The sequence below is a fragment of the Lineus longissimus genome, chromosome 17 (genome assembly GCF_910592395.1).
Source record: "Lineus longissimus chromosome 17, tnLinLong1.2, whole genome shotgun sequence".
Lineage (NCBI taxonomy): Eukaryota > Metazoa > Nemertea > Pilidiophora > Heteronemertea > Lineidae > Lineus > Lineus longissimus.
In genome coordinates this window covers 13,861,148-13,878,796 of record NC_088324.1, presented here as the reverse complement: position 1 = coordinate 13,878,796, position 17,649 = coordinate 13,861,148, and the positions used below count along the sequence as shown (strand labels likewise).

The 17,649-nt window shown below is 40.6% G+C and overlaps 1 protein-coding gene across 1 annotated transcript in view; it reads left to right on the top strand.

Annotated features, from left to right (window-relative positions):
• The first annotated feature begins 739 nt into the window (after positions 1 to 739).
• The window catches only part of LOC135501296 (atrial natriuretic peptide receptor 1-like), a 34,644-nt gene continuing 17,734 nt past the window's right edge, over positions 740 to 17,649 (top strand). The window contains exon 1 of the mRNA XM_064793333.1: positions 740 to 954. The gene's annotated coding sequence lies outside the window, so the exon portion shown is untranslated. The remainder of the gene's footprint in view (positions 955 to 17,649) is intronic.

Below are 17,649 nucleotides of genomic sequence, written 5' to 3'. Positions count from 1 at the left end.
CAGCCGATGCTTGCCATATTCAATCAGGAACAAACATGTGTCGATTAGAGAGGTGCATCGTTTTGCTGGTAGTATCAAAATCATTTTAACAGTCTTTGATATTGGTATACCTGTGACATACCGGGACGACTTACACAGCACATGTGATCCCTGATATTGGCAAATATCACGAACCCGGCCCGAAGCAGGTTCCAAATCGAAGACCAGAGTTGTTAAGTTGCGGACCACATTCATTCCTTTTCTGGCAAGGAAAAAACAAGTTATATACGCACCTAAAGACTGATAACGAAATTATGGCCAAATATATGAGCCAGCTTTACTGTTCTGGCAAAAGGCTGATGCTGTTCGATAATAACTCAACACGACTTCGGCCTCAAAATATTTATTAGCATTTTCAGCGAACCTTACTTCTTGGAACAACTGGTCTCTATTCCAGATTGTAATCATCATAGACAGCAGTTATAAGGAAGCTGCTGTTGGAAGCTGCATTGGTTTACCCTACCCACGTGGTATGGAGAGGCATATTTTTAGCCAATCGCATCCATCGAAATTGATCGTGACAACAGCTGGATTAACTTCCGTGTCTACCGTGCGTGGACTCTGGGGCTTCTAAAACAATCAGTAGTCATGGTAGTTTCATACAATCCACGGTGACAGGTGTTTATTATCATTGGACTGAAACACAGGAATATCGCGAACAAGCTATAGAATATCTGCAATACCGTAGTCCATGGCGGTCTCGAAGCCGCTGCCTTGTCTGTTTGAACAGCCAGCTGGGAGGGTATAATGAGATGAAAACATACCAATGATTAGCAATCGTTTACCACAGCAGTATTTGAATTTCATGTACTACGGACAGGTCGATGGCCATTCATTTCCGTTGCGTGTGGAATACATTCTGACCGAGTCTGTGACCCGTCGGGACGAAGGCAAGCAATTGGATTATATTTCAAGGTAAGGTTGGTCGGCTAAGGGGGAAAAACTAATTTTATCGGAGTTGGGTCATTTGTCAAAATCTTGTTATTCCGGTTGGACTAGCTGAAGAACTAATTTTCTCAAATTTCAGCACAAAAGGGGAAAGGGTCAATGATATATTTTGGAATCGGGATTGGCAAACAAATTTAAGTTCCATGAGATGTCGTCTTTCTAGGTGAATGAATAATACAATCTTAATGAAAGTTGTTGGTACATTCGAAAAGATTATTTCACGGCGCAGATCACTAATAGTCATAATGCGCACAATATGCATTTTCATTCTTGAATAGTGCTAAATTTGTCATTATAGATGTATGGATTAAGACTATAAAACGACAGTTTGAAAGCCCCATTTACGTTTGAGGGGGACGTCAGTCATTGCTCCGTGGTATTCACCACTATCCATAGTTGGTAGCTGGCCATACGCGTTTATGTTATATTGTACAAATACATGTTCTCATGCAACTAACTGGAATGCATACACTTTTAATTAATCACTGTAAATATCCTCCCTTACGGCATAGGCCAAGCATCTGTTCAAATATCTGGCGTGTCTTTGCAATGAATATATGAAAATGAATGAGAAACAATATATTACTGCTACATGTACAGCCACGTCTATATTTTCACCACTTGCTCTTTTATAAATGACTTGTCAGTCCGTTCTTAAAGGGACACGATATTTTACTTGTGGCTCAGTCGACCTCTTTTGCATTTTCTTTGTAAAGTGGATAAATACACCTTTCACGTTTCCTTTGAAAGGTGACCCAATGTACACCTTCCGTAACATCCTACATTGAGAATCTCACCTCTCGGCGTAATTGATGTAATATTTGCTTCCCAGTGAGTTTCCGTTTGCATTCAATCATGGCTAGCTGCCCTGTCGGCCATGTTTGTTCAATTCATTCCAAACACGGTCAATACTGGAAGGTGAACGCCTTGTTTTTCCTGGTGTTCTTGGGGCCATCTTAACGGGAGAGTATTAGTCACAGAATTACTCCCCTAGATCTCCACAGATCTCTCCTCTAGAAATCCTTTCCCAATGGAGGGGTGTTTTCAAATAATTATTAAATTTTCGCGGTCAATTTTAACAATCAACATTCGACCTTATTGACGTCTTCCGTTGACAATCGTTTCCACATTGTCCCACATTGTTCCGCTGATAGCCTTCTTGGTAGAACTTTTCCTTTTCGCCAATACCATCGACTAACCTTTAATAAGATATTGGTAGTTACACAAGACCAACATAGTTCGTGAGCTATTCCAATATCAATTTCATAGCTCAGCTAGCAAGACAGTGATGACTTATCAATTCGACTCGTACAGGTGAATCACGGATATAGCAAAACACTCTAGGGGGTTGCCCCTGCATGGACAGAAGTCCGTGGTTGCGCGAAAAGATGGCAGTAGGCATTTACACAGGATGTGATCTTGACAAATTATGTTATTCAAAAGAGTACACAGGTTACTTAACTTAAACTACAAGTGTGGAATGGGAATATGGCCAGAGAAATAGCCTCACATTCTCCTATAGCAGACGTACTATACGAGCATATTCTCTACATCTCTGTGTCTGCCAGTACTGTGGCTACCATGTTGAAAATTTACTGTACATTACACATTGCTAGATGAGGTGATAGGGACATCCTGTCCCAACACTCCATACCAGACGCTATAATAAGCAACACGTATTTTTCGTCCCAGCCTCATCCGAGATCCACACTGGTTTATTTGCCCTAGGATTTTCCCCTGCCTCGCCCTGCATCTAAAAATTACAACCCCTTTGGCCCTTAGACGGAAGGAAACCAACTTGAATTTGAGAAAACTACCAAAATTGATAAAGAATCATTACTTGTCGAAATTTTACATTTGCGTCTTTGACGTCTCTTCATCAATACAAAGATAAACCACATGTACATACGTAGTTCAATTTCAATATGTACGAAGTTATTAATATGTTTGTGTACAAAAAATGAAGAAGAAAAAAAAAGGTAGAAAGAGGTAGGTAGTTCGGGTGGAGGAGTTTTCTTCATGATAGATTCGCCGGGGCTCGAACCCGTAACCATCCAATTCGTAGTGCAACCATCTAACCGCCGAGGCCATCAAGGCTTTACTGTAAGGGGTATGATAGACAGGGATTTTTCCTTGTTCAATTCGTCGCCATATTGAAAAAGCGCAATGATTGTGACGAGGTTACGCTGGCGGAAGAGTAATTGGGTTCAAATAGTCCCAGATATTCGTATAATTCAATATTGCGACAGAGTTTTCTTGATATATCGTATTTATATAGCTCGGTGATATAAAAAATAATGCTCGCATTTGATTTAAATGTTTGAATGGCTTTCTCAAAAAAAATTTAGAAGCAAGGTCAACAGGGTCAAAAGAAATAGTCTTTGGCGCCAATGATGTCTGCAATGCCGGATTTGAATTAAGATTCGAGACGATTCTTTTGGTGTCGGAAATGCCCATGCACACGGCAATCGTATCTATATAGCTCCGTGCACGTGATTTGAAGGGACAATTTCGGTGTGGGATTTAGGTGGCCAGGAAGCTGATATGTAATTTGAATCTATCCGCCTGCTCATCACTGTAGTTACACACTAAATGCTCATCACTAATAATGAATTTAGCGTGTAATGTGAGACGGGTTTGACATGACTTGAAAATCTTAGATTTTTAGGCAAATGTACAGTTACATTCCGTTTTGGTGAGATCTTTTTTGCAGTTTGATGATATGTCAATAATTCTCTCAGCTCCTTGAGAAGTCACGGTCCTACTTGAAGCTATTTTGCATGAAAAACAGCCTGTCTCATGCCAAAGTTGTCCCTTCAACAAAGAATGTTTGTAGCTGATTTTATGGTTTGAATGGCCATTTTGTAAAAGGGTTTAGAATCGAGGTCAACCAAGATAGTTCTTGGCCTCAATGTACCCTCGGGAATTCAAGCCGCCGACTAGTCAAACAATTCTCTGGATTGCTCGAATACCTGGAATAAGTGTGTACTTCAGCTTGAAAAGTTCGGGTGAAGGGGTTTTCTTCATGATAATATTCACAACGGTATAAGATGATGGTATAAGAGGGCCGGCGAATCTAGGAACTGGAAGAAGAGGGAGCGTGCACTGCATTTCTCATCAAAATTGCTGGACAGGTGTGTTCCAAAATTTCATGAGTGGTCAATTAAAAAAAGTTTACATCAATTAGTAGCCGTGTGTCTGGTGCACCCGCTTGGATCCGCGCCTGATAAACGTACATGAATAAATAATAAGAAGAAAATGTTTCAAAAAACACGTAAAAATTAGATTTGCCGGGGTTCGAACCCGTGACCATCCTATCCGTAGTGCAACCGTCTAACCGCCGAGGCCATCAAAGCTTTACTGTTAGGGGTATGATAGACAGGGATTTTTCCTTGTTCAATTCGTCGCCATATTGAAAAAGCGCAATGATTGTGACGAGGTTACGCTGGCGGAAGAGTAATTGGGTTCAAATAGTCCCAGATATTCGTATAATTCAATATTGCGGCAGAGTTTTCTTGATATATCGTATTTATATAGCTCGGTGATATAAAAGATAATGCTCGCATTTGATTTAAATGTTTGAATGGCTTTCTCAAAAAAATTTTAGAAGCGAGGTCAACAGGGTCAAAAGAAATAGTCTTTGGCGCCAATGATGTCTGCAATGCCGGATTTGAATTAAGATTCGAGTCGATTCTTTTGGAGTCGGAAATGCCCATGCACACGGCAATCGTATCTATATAGCTCCGTGCACGTGATTTGAAGGGACAATTTCGGTGTGGGATTTAGGTGGCCAGGAAGCTGATATGTAATTTGAATCTATCCGCCTGCTCATCACTGTAGTTACAAACTAAATGCTCATCACTAATAATGAATTTGGCGTGTAATGTGAGACGGGTTTGACATGACTTGAAAATCTTAGATTTTTAGGCAAATGTACAGTTACATTCCGTTTTGGTGAGATCTTTTTTGCAGTTTGATGATATGTCAATAATTCTCTCAGCTCCTTGAGAAGTCACGGTCCTACTTGAAGCTATTTTGCATGAAAAACAGCCTGTCTCATGCCAAAGTTGTCCCTTCAACAAAGAATGTTTGTAGCTGATTTTATGGTTTGAATGGCCATTTTGTAAAAGGGTTTAGAATCGAGGTCAACCAAGATAGTTCTTGGCCTCAATGTACCCTCGGGAATTCAAGCCGCCGACTAGTCAAACAATTATCTGGATTGCTCGAATACCTGGAATAAGTGTGTACTTCAGCTTGAAAAGTTCGGGTGAAGGGGTTTCCTTCATGATAATATTCACAGCGGTATAAGATGATGGTATAAGAGGGCCGGCGAATCTAGGAACTGGAAGAAGAGGGAGCGTGCACTGCATTTCTCATCAAAATTCCTGGACAGGTGTGTTCCAAAATTTCATGAGTGGTCAATTAAAAAAGTTTACATCAATTAGTAGCCGTGCGTCTGGTGCACCCGCTTGGATCCGCGCCTGATAAACGTACATGAATGAATAATAATAAGAAAATGTTTCAAAAAACACGAAAAAATTTGATTCGCCGGGGTTCGAACCCGTGACCACCCAATCCGTAGTGCAACCGTCTAACCGCCGAGGCCATCAATGCTTTACTGTAAGGGGTATGATAGACAGGGATTTTTCCTTGTGCAATTCGTCGCCATATTGAAAAAGCGCAATGATTGTGACGAGGTTACGCTGGCGGAAGAGTAATTGGGTTCAAATAGTCCCAGATATTCGTATAATTCAATATTGCGACAGAGTTTTCTTGATATATCGTATTTATATAGCTCGGTGATATAAAAGATAATGCTCGCATTTGATTTAAATGTTTGAATGGCTTTCTGAAAAAAATTTTAGAAGCGAGGTCAACAGGGTCAAAAGAAATAGTCTTTGGCGCCAATGATGTCTGCAATGCCGGATTTGAATTAAGATTCGAGTCGATTCTTTTGGAGTCGGAAATGCCCATGCACACGGCAATCGTATCTATATAGCTCCGTGCACGTGATTTGAAGGGACAATTTCGGTGTGGGATTTAGGTGGCCAGGAAGCTGATATGTAATTTGAATCTATCCGCCTGCTCATCACTGTAGTTACAAACTAAATGCTCATCACTAATAATGAATTTGGCGTGTAATGTGAGACGGGTTTGACATGACTTGAAAATCTTAGATTTTTAGGCAAATGTACAGTTACATTCCGTTTTGGTGAGATCTTTTTTGCAGTTTGATGATATGTCAATAATTCTCTCAGCTCCTTGAGAAGTCACGGTCCTACTTGAAGCTATTATGCATGAAAAACAGCCTGTCTCATGCCAAAGTTGTCCCTTCAACAAAGAATGTTTGTAGCTGATTTTATGGTTTGAATGGACATTTTGTAAAAGGGTTTAGAATCGAGGTCAACCAAGATAGTTCTTGGCCTCAATGTACCCTCGGGAATTCAAGCCGCCGACAAGTCAAACAATTCTCTGGATTGCTCGAATACCTGGAATAAGTGTGTACTTCAGCTTGAAAAGTTCGGGTGAAGGGGTTTTCTTCATGATAATATTCACAGCGGTATAAGATGATGGTATAAGAGGGCCGGCGAATCTAGGAACTGGAAGAAGAGGGAGCGTGCACTGCATTTCTCATCAAAACTCCTGGACAGGTGTGTTCCAAAATTTCATGAGTGGTCAATTAAAAAAGTTTACATCAATTAGTAGCCGTGCGTCTGGTGCACACGCTTGGATCCGCGCCTGATAAACGTACATGAATGAATAATAATAAGAAAATGTTTCAAAAAACACGAAAAAATTAGATTCGCCGGGGTTCGAACCCGTGACCACCCAATCCGTAGTGCAACCGTCTAACCGCCGAGGCCATCAATGCTTTACTGTAACGGGTATGATAGACAGGGACTTTTCCTTGTTCAATTCGTCGCCATATTGAAAAAGCGCAATGATAGTGACGAGGTTACGCTGGCGGAAGAGTAATTGGGTTCAAATAGTCCCAGATATTCGTATAATTCAATATTGCGACAGAGTTTTCTTGATATATCGTATTTATATAGCTCGGTGATATAAAAGATAATGCTCGCATTTGATTTAAATGTTTGAATGGCTTTCTGAAAAAATTTTTAGAAGCGAGGTCAACAGGGTCAAAAGAAATAGTCTTTGGCGCCAATGATGTCTGCAATGCCGGATTTGAATTAAGATTCGAGTCGATTCTTTTGGAGTCGGAAATGCCCATGCACACGGCAATCGTATCTATATAGCTCCGTGCACGTGATTTGAAGGGACAATTTCGGTGTGGGATTTAGGTGGCCAGGAAGCTGATATGTAATTTGAATCTATCCGCCTGCTCATCACTGTAGTTACAAACTAAATGCTCATCACTAATAATGAATTTGGCGTGTAATGTGAGACGGGTTTGACATGACTTGAAAATCTTAGATTTTTAGGCAAATGTACAGTTACATTCCGTTTTGGTGAGATCTTTTTTGCAGTTTGATGATATGTCAATAATTCTCTCAGCTCCTTGAGAAGTCACGGTCCTACTTGAAGCTATTTTGCATGAAAAACAGCCTGTCTCATGCCAAAGTTGTCCCTTCAACAAAGAATGTTTGTAGCTGATTTTATGGTTTGAATGGCCATTTTGTAAAAGGGTTTAGAATCGAGGTCAACCAAGATAGTTCTTGGCCTCAATGTACCCTCGGGAATTCAAGCCGCCGACAAGTCAAACAATTCTCTGGATTGCTCGAATACCTGGAATAAGTGTGTACTTCAGCTTGAAAAGTTCGGGTGAAGGGGTTTTCTTCATGATAATATTCACAGCGGTATAAGATGATGGTATAAGAGGGCCGGCGAATCTAGGAACTGGAAGAAGAGGGAGCGTGCACTGCATTTCTCATCAAAACTCCTGGACAGGTGTGTTCCAAAATTTCATGAGTGGTCAATTAAAAAAGTTTACATCAATTAGTAGCCGTGCGTCTGGTGCACACGCTTGGATCCGCGCCTGATAAACGTACATGAATGAATAATAATAAGAAAATGTTTCAAAAAACACGAAAAAATTAGATTCGCCGGGGTTCGAACCCGTGACCACCCAATCCGTAGTGCAACCGTCTAACCGCCGAGGCCATCAATGCTTTACTGTAACGGGTATGATAGACAGGGACTTTTCCTTGTTCAATTCGTCGCCATATTGAAAAAGCGCAATGATAGTGACGAGGTTACGCTGGCGGAAGAGTAATTGGGTTCAAATAGTCCCAGATATTCGTATAATTCAATATTGCGACAGAGTTTTCTTGATATATCGTATTTATATAGCTCGGTGATATAAAAGATAATGCTCGCATTTGATTTAAATGTTTGAATGGCTTTCTCAAAAAAATTTTAGAAGCGAGGTCAACAGGGTCAAAAGAAATAGTCTTTGGCGCCAATGATGTCTGCAATGCCGGATTTGAATTAAGATTCGAGTCGATTCTTTTGGAGTCGGAAATGCCCATGCACACGGCAATCGTATCTATATAGCTCCGTGCACGTGATTTGAAGGGACAATGTCGGTGTGGGATTTAGGTGGCCAGGAAGCTGATATGTAATTTGAATCTATCCGCCTGCTCATCACTGTAGTTACAAACTAAATGCTCATCACTAATAATGAATTTGGTGTGTAATGTGAGACGGGTTTGACATGACTTGAAAATCTTAGATTTTTAGGCAAATGTACAGTTACATTCCGTTTTGGTGAGATCTTTTTTGCAGTTTGATGATATGTCAATAATTCTCTGAGCTCCTTGAGAAGTCACGGTCCTACTTGAAGCTATTTTGCATGAAAAACATCCTGTCTCATGCCAAAGTTGTCCCTTCAACAAAGAATGTTTGTAGCTGATTTTATGGTTTGAATGGCCATTTTGTAAAAGGGTTTAGAATCGAGGTCAACCAAGATAGTTCTTGGCCTCAATGTACCCTCGGGAATTCAAGCCGCCGACAAGTCAAACAATTCTCTGGATTGCTCGAATACCTGGAATAAGTGTGTACTTCAGCTTGAAAAGTTCGGGTGAAGGGGTTTTCTTCATGATAATATTCACAGCGGTATAAGATGATGGTATAAGAGGGCCGGCGAATCTAGGAACTGGAAGAAGAGGGAGCGTGCACTGCATTTCTCATCAAAACTCCTGGACAGGTGTGTTCCAAAATTTCATGAGTGGTCAATTAAAAAAGTTTACATCAATTAGTAGCCGTGCGTCTGGTGCACACGCTTGGATCCGCGCCTGATAAACGTACATGAATGAATAATAATAAGAAAATGTTTCAAAAAACACGAAAAAATTAGATTCGCCGGGGTTCGAACCCGTGACCACCCAATCCGTAGTGCAACCGTCTAACCGCCGAGGCCATCAATGCTTTACTGTAACGGGTATGATAGACAGGGACTTTTCCTTGTTCAATTCGTCGCCATATTGAAAAAGCGCAATGATAGTGACGAGGTTACGCTGGCGGAAGAGTAATTGGGTTCAAATAGTCCCAGATATTCGTATAATTCAATATTGCGACAGAGTTTTCTTGATATATCGTATTTATATAGCTCGGTGATATAAAAGATAATGCTCGCATTTGATTTAAATGTTTGAATGGCTTTCTCAAAAAATTTTTAGAAGCGAGGTCAACAGGGTCAAAAGAAATAGTCTTTGGCGCCAATGATGTCTGCAATGCCGGATTTGAATTAAGATTCGAGTCGATTCTTTTGGAGTCGGAAATGCCCATGCACACGGCAATCGTATCTATATAGCTCCGTGCACGTGATTTGAAGGGACAATGTCGGTGTGGGATTTAGGTGGCCAGGAAGCTGATATGTAATTTGAATCTATCCGCCTGCTCATCACTGTAGTTACAAACTAAATGCTCATCACTAATAATGAATTTGGTGTGTAATGTGAGACGGGTTTGACATGACTTGAAAATCTTAGATTTTTAGGCAAATGTACAGTTACATTCCGTTTTGGTGAGATCTTTTTTGCAGTTTGATGATATGTCAATAATTCTCTGAGCTCCTTGAGAAGTCACGGTCCTACTTGAAGCTATTTTGCATGAAAAACATCCTGTCTCATGCCAAAGTTGTCCCTTCAACAAAGAATGTTTGTAGCTGATTTTATGGTTTGAATGGCCATTTTGTAAAAGGGTTTAGAATCGAGGTCAACCAAGATAGTTCTTGGCCTCAATGTACCCTCGGGAATTCAAGCCGCCGACTAGTCAAACAATTCTCTGGATTGCTCGAATACCTGGAATAAGTGTGTACTTCAGCTTGAAAAGTTCGGGTGAAGGGGTTTTCTTCATGATAATATTCACAGCGGTATAAAATGATGGTATAAGAGGGCCGGCGAATCTAGGAACTGGGAGAAGAGGGAGCGTGCACTGCATTTCTCATCAAAATTGCTGGACTGGTGTGTTCCAAAATTTCATGAGTGGTCAATTAAAAAAAGTTTACATCAATTAGTAGCCGTGTGTCTGGTGCACCCACTTGGATCCGCGCCTAATAAACGTACATGAATGAATAATAATAAGAAAGTGTTTCAAAAACACGAAAAAATTAGATTCGCCGGGGTTCGAACCCGTGACCACCCAATCCGTAGTGCAACCGTCTAACCGCCGAGGCCATCAATGCTTTACTGTAAGGGGTATGATAGACAGGGATTTTTCCTTGTGCAATTCGTCGCCATATTGAAAAAGCGCAATGATTGTGACGAGGTTACGCTGGCGGAAGAGAAATTGGGTTCAAATAGTCCCAGATATTCGTATAATTCAATATTGTGACAGAGTTTTCTTGATATATCGTATTTATATAGCTCGGTGATATAAAAGATAATGCTCGCATTTGATTTAAATGTTTGAATGGCTTTCTCAAAAAAATTTTAGAAGCGAGGTCAACAGGGTCAAAAGAAATAGTCTTTGGCGCCAATGATGTCTGCAATGCCGGATTTGAATTAAGATTCGAGTCGATTCTTTTGGAGTCGGAAATGCCCATGCACACGGCAATCGTATCTATATAGCTCCCTGCACGTGATTTGAAGGGACAATTTCGGTGTGGGATTTAGGTGGCCAGGAAGCTGATATGTAATTTGAATCTATCCGCCTGCTCATCACTGTAGTTACAAACTAAATGCTCATCACTAATAATGAATTTGGCGTGTAATGTGAGACGGGTTTGACATGACTTGAAAATCTTAGATTTTTAGGCAAATGTACAGTTACATTCCGTTTTGGTGAGATCTTTTTTGCAGTTTGATGATATGTCAATAATTCTCTGAGCTCCTTGAGAAGTCACGGTCCTACTTGAAGCTATTTTGCATGAAAAACATCCTGTCTCATGCCAAAGTTGTCCCTTCAACAAAGAATGTTTGTAGCTGATTTTATGGTTTGAATGGCCATTTTGTAAAAGGGTTTAGAATCGAGGTCAACCAAGATAGTTCTTGGCCTCAATGTACCCTCGGGAATTCAAGCCGCCGACTAGTCAAACAATTCTCTGGATTGCTCGAATACCTGGAATAAGTGTGTACTTCAGCTTGAAAAGTTCGGGTGAAGGGGTTTTCTTCATGATAATATTCACAGCGGTATAAAATGATGGTATAAGAGGGCCGGCGAATCTAGGAACTGGGAGAAGAGGGAGCGTGCACTGCATTTCTCATCAAAATTGCTGGACTGGTGTGTTCCAAAATTTCATGAGTGGTCAATTAAAAAAAGTTTACATCAATTAGTAGCCGTGTGTCTGGTGCACCCACTTGGATCCGCGCCTAATAAACGTACATGAATGAATAATAATAAGAAAGTGTTTCAAAAACACGAAAAAATTAGATTCGCCGGGGTTCGAACCCGTGACCACCCAATCCGTAGTGCAACCGTCTAACCGCCGAGGCCATCAATGCTTTACTGTAAGGGGTATGATAGACAGGGATTTTTCCTTGTGCAATTCGTCGCCATATTGAAAAAGCGCAATGATTGTGACGAGGTTACGCTGGCGGAAGAGAAATTGGGTTCAAATAGTCCCAGATATTCGTATAATTCAATATTGTGACAGAGTTTTCTTGATATATCGTATTTATATAGCTCGGTGATATAAAAGATAATGCTCGCATTTGATTTAAATGTTTGAATGGCTTTCTCAAAAAAATTTTAGAAGCGAGGTCAACAGGGTCAAAAGAAATAGTCTTTGGCGCCAATGATGTCTGCAATGCCGGATTTGAATTAAGATTCGAGTCGATTCTTTTGGAGTCGGAAATGCCCATGCACACGGCAATCGTATCTATATAGCTCCGTGCACGTGATTTGAAGGGACAATGTCGGTGTGGGATTTAGGTGGCCAGGAAGCTGATATGTAATTTGAATCTATCCGCCTGCTCATCACTGTAGTTACAAACTAAATGCTCATCACTAATAATGAATTTGGTGTGTAATGTGAGACGGGTTTGACATGACTTGAAAATCTTAGATTTTTAGGCAAATGTACAGTTACATTCCGTTTTGGTGAGATCTTTTTTGCAGTTTGATGATATGTCAATAATTCTCTGAGCTCCTTGAGAAGTCACGGTCCTACTTGAAGCTATTTTGCATGAAAAACATCCTGTCTCATGCCAAAGTTGTCCCTTCAACAAAGAATGTTTGTAGCTGATTTTATGGTTTGAATGGCCATTTTGTAAAAGGGTTTAGAATCGAGGTCAACCAAGATAGTTCTTGGCCTCAATGTACCCTCGGGAATTCAAGCCGCCGACAAGTCAAACAATTCTCTGGATTGCTCGAATACCTGGAATAAGTGTGTACTTCAGCTTGAAAAGTTCGGGTGAAGGGGTTTTCTTCATGATAATATTCACAGCGGTATAAGATGATGGTATAAGAGGGCCGGCGAATCTAGGAACTGGAAGAAGAGGGAGCGTGCACTGCATTTCTCATCAAAACTCCTGGACAGGTGTGTTCCAAAATTTCATGAGTGGTCAATTAAAAAAGTTTACATCAATTAGTAGCCGTGCGTCTGGTGCACACGCTTGGATCCGCGCCTGATAAACGTACATGAATGAATAATAATAAGAAAATGTTTCAAAAAACACGAAAAAATTAGATTCGCCGGGGTTCGAACCCGTGACCACCCAATCCGTAGTGCAACCGTCTAACCGCCGAGGCCATCAATGCTTTACTGTAACGGGTATGATAGACAGGGACTTTTCCTTGTTCAATTCGTCGCCATATTGAAAAAGCGCAATGATAGTGACGAGGTTACGCTGGCGGAAGAGTAATTGGGTTCAAATAGTCCCAGATATTCGTATAATTCAATATTGCGACAGAGTTTTCTTGATATATCGTATTTATATAGCTCGGTGATATAAAAGATAATGCTCGCATTTGATTTAAATGTTTGAATGGCTTTCTCAAAAAAATTTTAGAAGCGAGGTCAACAGGGTCAAAAGAAATAGTCTTTGGCGCCAATGATGTCTGCAATGCCGGATTTGAATTAAGATTCGAGTCGATTCTTTTGGAGTCGGAAATGCCCATGCACACGGCAATCGTATCTATATAGCTCCGTGCACGTGATTTGAAGGGACAATGTCGGTGTGGGATTTAGGTGGCCAGGAAGCTGATATGTAATTTGAATCTATCCGCCTGCTCATCACTGTAGTTACAAACTAAATGCTCATCACTAATAATGAATTTGGTGTGTAATGTGAGACGGGTTTGACATGACTTGAAAATCTTAGATTTTTAGGCAAATGTACAGTTACATTCCGTTTTGGTGAGATCTTTTTTGCAGTTTGATGATATGTCAATAATTCTCTGAGCTCCTTGAGAAGTCACGGTCCTACTTGAAGCTATTTTGCATGAAAAACATCCTGTCTCATGCCAAAGTTGTCCCTTCAACAAAGAATGTTTGTAGCTGATTTTATGGTTTGAATGGCCATTTTGTAAAAGGGTTTAGAATCGAGGTCAACCAAGATAGTTCTTGGCCTCAATGTACCCTCGGGAATTCAAGCCGCCGACTAGTCAAACAATTCTCTGGATTGCTCGAATACCTGGAATAAGTGTGTACTTCAGCTTGAAAAGTTCGGGTGAAGGGGTTTTCTTCATGATAATATTCACAGCGGTATAAAATGATGGTATAAGAGGGCCGGCGAATCTAGGAACTGGGAGAAGAGGGAGCGTGCACTGCATTTCTCATCAAAATTGCTGGACTGGTGTGTTCCAAAATTTCATGAGTGGTCAATTAAAAAAAGTTTACATCAATTAGTAGCCGTGTGTCTGGTGCACCCACTTGGATCCGCGCCTAATAAACGTACATGAATGAATAATAATAAGAAAGTGTTTCAAAAACACGAAAAAATTAGATTTGCCGGGGTTCGAACCCGTGACCACCCAATCCGTAGTGCAACCGTCTAACCGCCGAGGCCATCAATGCTTTACTGTAAGGGGTATGATAGACAGGGATTTTTCCTTGTGCAATTCGTCGCCATATTGAAAAAGCGCAATGATTGTGACGAGGTTACGCTGGCGGAAGAGAAATTGGGTTCAAATAGTCCCAGATATTCGTATAATTCAATATTGTGACAGAGTTTTCTTGATATATCGTATTTATATAGCTCGGTGATATAAAAGATAATGCTCGCATTTGATTTAAATGTTTGAATGGCTTTCTCAAAAAAATTTTAGAAGCGAGGTCAACAGGGTCAAAAGAAATAGTCTTTGGCGCCAATGATGTCTGCAATGCCGGATTTGAATTAAGATTCGAGTCGATTCTTTGGAGTCGGAAATGCCCATGCACACGGCAATCGTATCTATATAGCTCCCTGCACGTGATTTGAAGGGACAATTTCGGTGTGGGATTTAGGTGGCCAGGAAGCTGATATGTAATTTGAATCTATCCGCCTGCTCATCACTGTAGTTACAAACTAAATGCTCATCACTAATAATGAATTTGGCGTGTAATGTGAGACGGGTTTGACATGACTTGAAAATCTTAGATTTTTAGGCAAATGTACAGTTACATTCCGTTTTGGTGAGATCTTTTTTGCAGTTTGATGATATGTCAATAATTCTCTGAGCTCCTTGAGAAGTCACGGTCCTACTTGAAGCTATTTTGCATGAAAACATCCTGTCTCATGCCAAAGTTGTCCCTTCAACAAAGAATGTTTGTAGCTGATTTTATGGTTTGAATGGCCATTTTGTAAAAGGGTTTAGAATCGAGGTCAACCAAGATAGTTCTTGGCCTCAATGTACCCTCGGGAATTCAAGCCGCCGACTAGTCAAACAATTCTCTGGATTGCTCGAATACCTGGAATAAGTGTGTACTTCAGCTTGAAAAGTTCGGGTGAAGGGGTTTTCTTCATGATAATATTCACAGCGGTATAAAATGATGGTATAAGAGGGCCGGCGAATCTAGGAACTGGGAGAAGAGGGAGCGTGCACTGCATTTCTCATCAAAATTGCTGGACTGGTGTGTTCCAAAATTTCATGAGTGGTCAATTAAAAAAAGTTTACATCAATTAGTAGCCGTGTGTCTGGTGCACCCACTTGGATCCGCGCCTAATAAACGTACATGAATGAATAATAATAAGAAAGTGTTTCAAAAACACGAAAAAATTAGATTCGCCGGGGTTCGAACCCGTGACCACCCAATCCGTAGTGCAACCGTCTAACCGCCGAGGCCATCAATGCTTTACTGTAAGGGGTATGATAGACAGGGATTTTTCCTTGTGCAATTCGTCGCCATATTGAAAAAGCGCAATGATTGTGACGAGGTTACGCTGGCGGAAGAGAAATTGGGTTCAAATAGTCCCAGATATTCGTATAATTCAATATTGTGACAGAGTTTTCTTGATATATCGTATTTATATAGCTCGGTGATATAAAAGATAATGCTCGCATTTGATTTAAATGTTTGAATGGCTTTCTCAAAAAAATTTTAGAAGCGAGGTCAACAGGGTCAAAAGAAATAGTCTTTGGCGCCAATGATGTCTGCAATGCCGGATTTGAATTAAGATTCGAGTCGATTCTTTTGGAGTCGGAAATGCCCATGCACACGGCAATCGTATCTATATAGCTCCCTGCACGTGATTTGAAGGGACAATTTCGGTGTGGGATTTAGGTGGCCAGGAAGCTGATATGTAATTTGAATCTATCCGCCTGCTCATCACTGTAGTTACAAACTAAATGCTCATCACTAATAATGAATTTGGCGTGTAATGTGAGACGGGTTTGACATGACTTGAAAATCTTAGATTTTTAGGCAAATGTACAGTTACATTCCGTTTTGGTGAGATCTTTTTTGCAGTTTGATGATATGTCAATAATTCTCTCAGCTCCTTGAGAAGTCACGGTCCTACTTGAAGCTATTTTGCATGAAAAACAGCCTGTCTCATGCCAAAGTTGTCCCTTCAACAAAGAATGTTTGTAGCTGATTTTATGGTTTGAATGGCCATTTTGTAAAAGGGTTTAGAATCGAGGTCAACCAAGATAGTTCTTGGCCTCAATGTACCCTCGGGAATTCAAGCCGCCGACTAGTCAAACAATTATCTGGATTGCTCGAATACCTGGAATAAGTGTGTACTTCAGCTTGAAAAGTTCGGGTGAAGGGGTTTCCTTCATGATAATATTCACAGCGGTATAAGATGATGGTATAAGAGGGCCGGCGAATCTAGGAACTGGAAGAAGAGGGAGCGTGCACTGCATTTCTCATCAAAATTCCTGGACAGGTGTGTTCCAAAATTTCATGAGTGGTCAATTAAAAAAGTTTACATCAATTAGTAGCCGTGCGTCTGGTGCACCCGCTTGGATCCGCGCCTGATAAACGTACATGAATGAATAATAATAAAAAAATGTTTCAAAAAACACGAAAAAATTTGATTCGCCGGGGTTCGAACCCGTGACCACCCAATCCGTAGTGCAACCGTCTACCCGCCGAGGCCATCAATGCTTTACAGTAAGGGGTATGATAGACAGGGATTTTTCCTTGTGCAATTCGTCGCCATATTGAAAAAGCGCAATGATTGTGACGAGGTTACGCTGGCGGAAGAGTAATTGGGTTCAAATAGTCCCAGATATTCGTATAATTCAATATTGCGACAGAGTTTTCTTGATATATCGTATTTATATAGCTCGGTGATATAAAAGATAATGCTCGCATTTGATTTAAATGTTTGAATGGCTTTCTGAAAAAATTTTTAGAAGCGAGGTCAACAGGGTCAAAAGAAATAGTCTTTGGCGCCAATGATGTCTGCAATGCCGGATTTGAATTAAGATTCGAGTCGATTCTTTTGGAGTCGGAAATGCCCATGCACACGGCAATCGTATCTATATAGCTCCCTGCACGTGATTTGAAGGGACAATTTCGGTGTGGGATTTAGGTGGCCAGGAAGCTGATATGTAATTTGAATCTATCCGCCTGCTCATCACTGTAGTTACAAACTAAATGCTCATCACTAATAATGAATTTGGCGTGTAATGTGAGACGGGTTTGACATGACTTGAAAATCTTAGATTTTTAGGCAAATGTACAGTTACATTCCGTTTTGGTGAGATCTTTTTTGCAGTTTGATGATATGTCAATAATTCTCTCAGCTCCTTGAGAAGTCACGGTCCTACTTGAAGCTATTTTGCATGAAAAACAGCCTGTTTCATGCCAAAGTTGTCCCTTCAACAAAG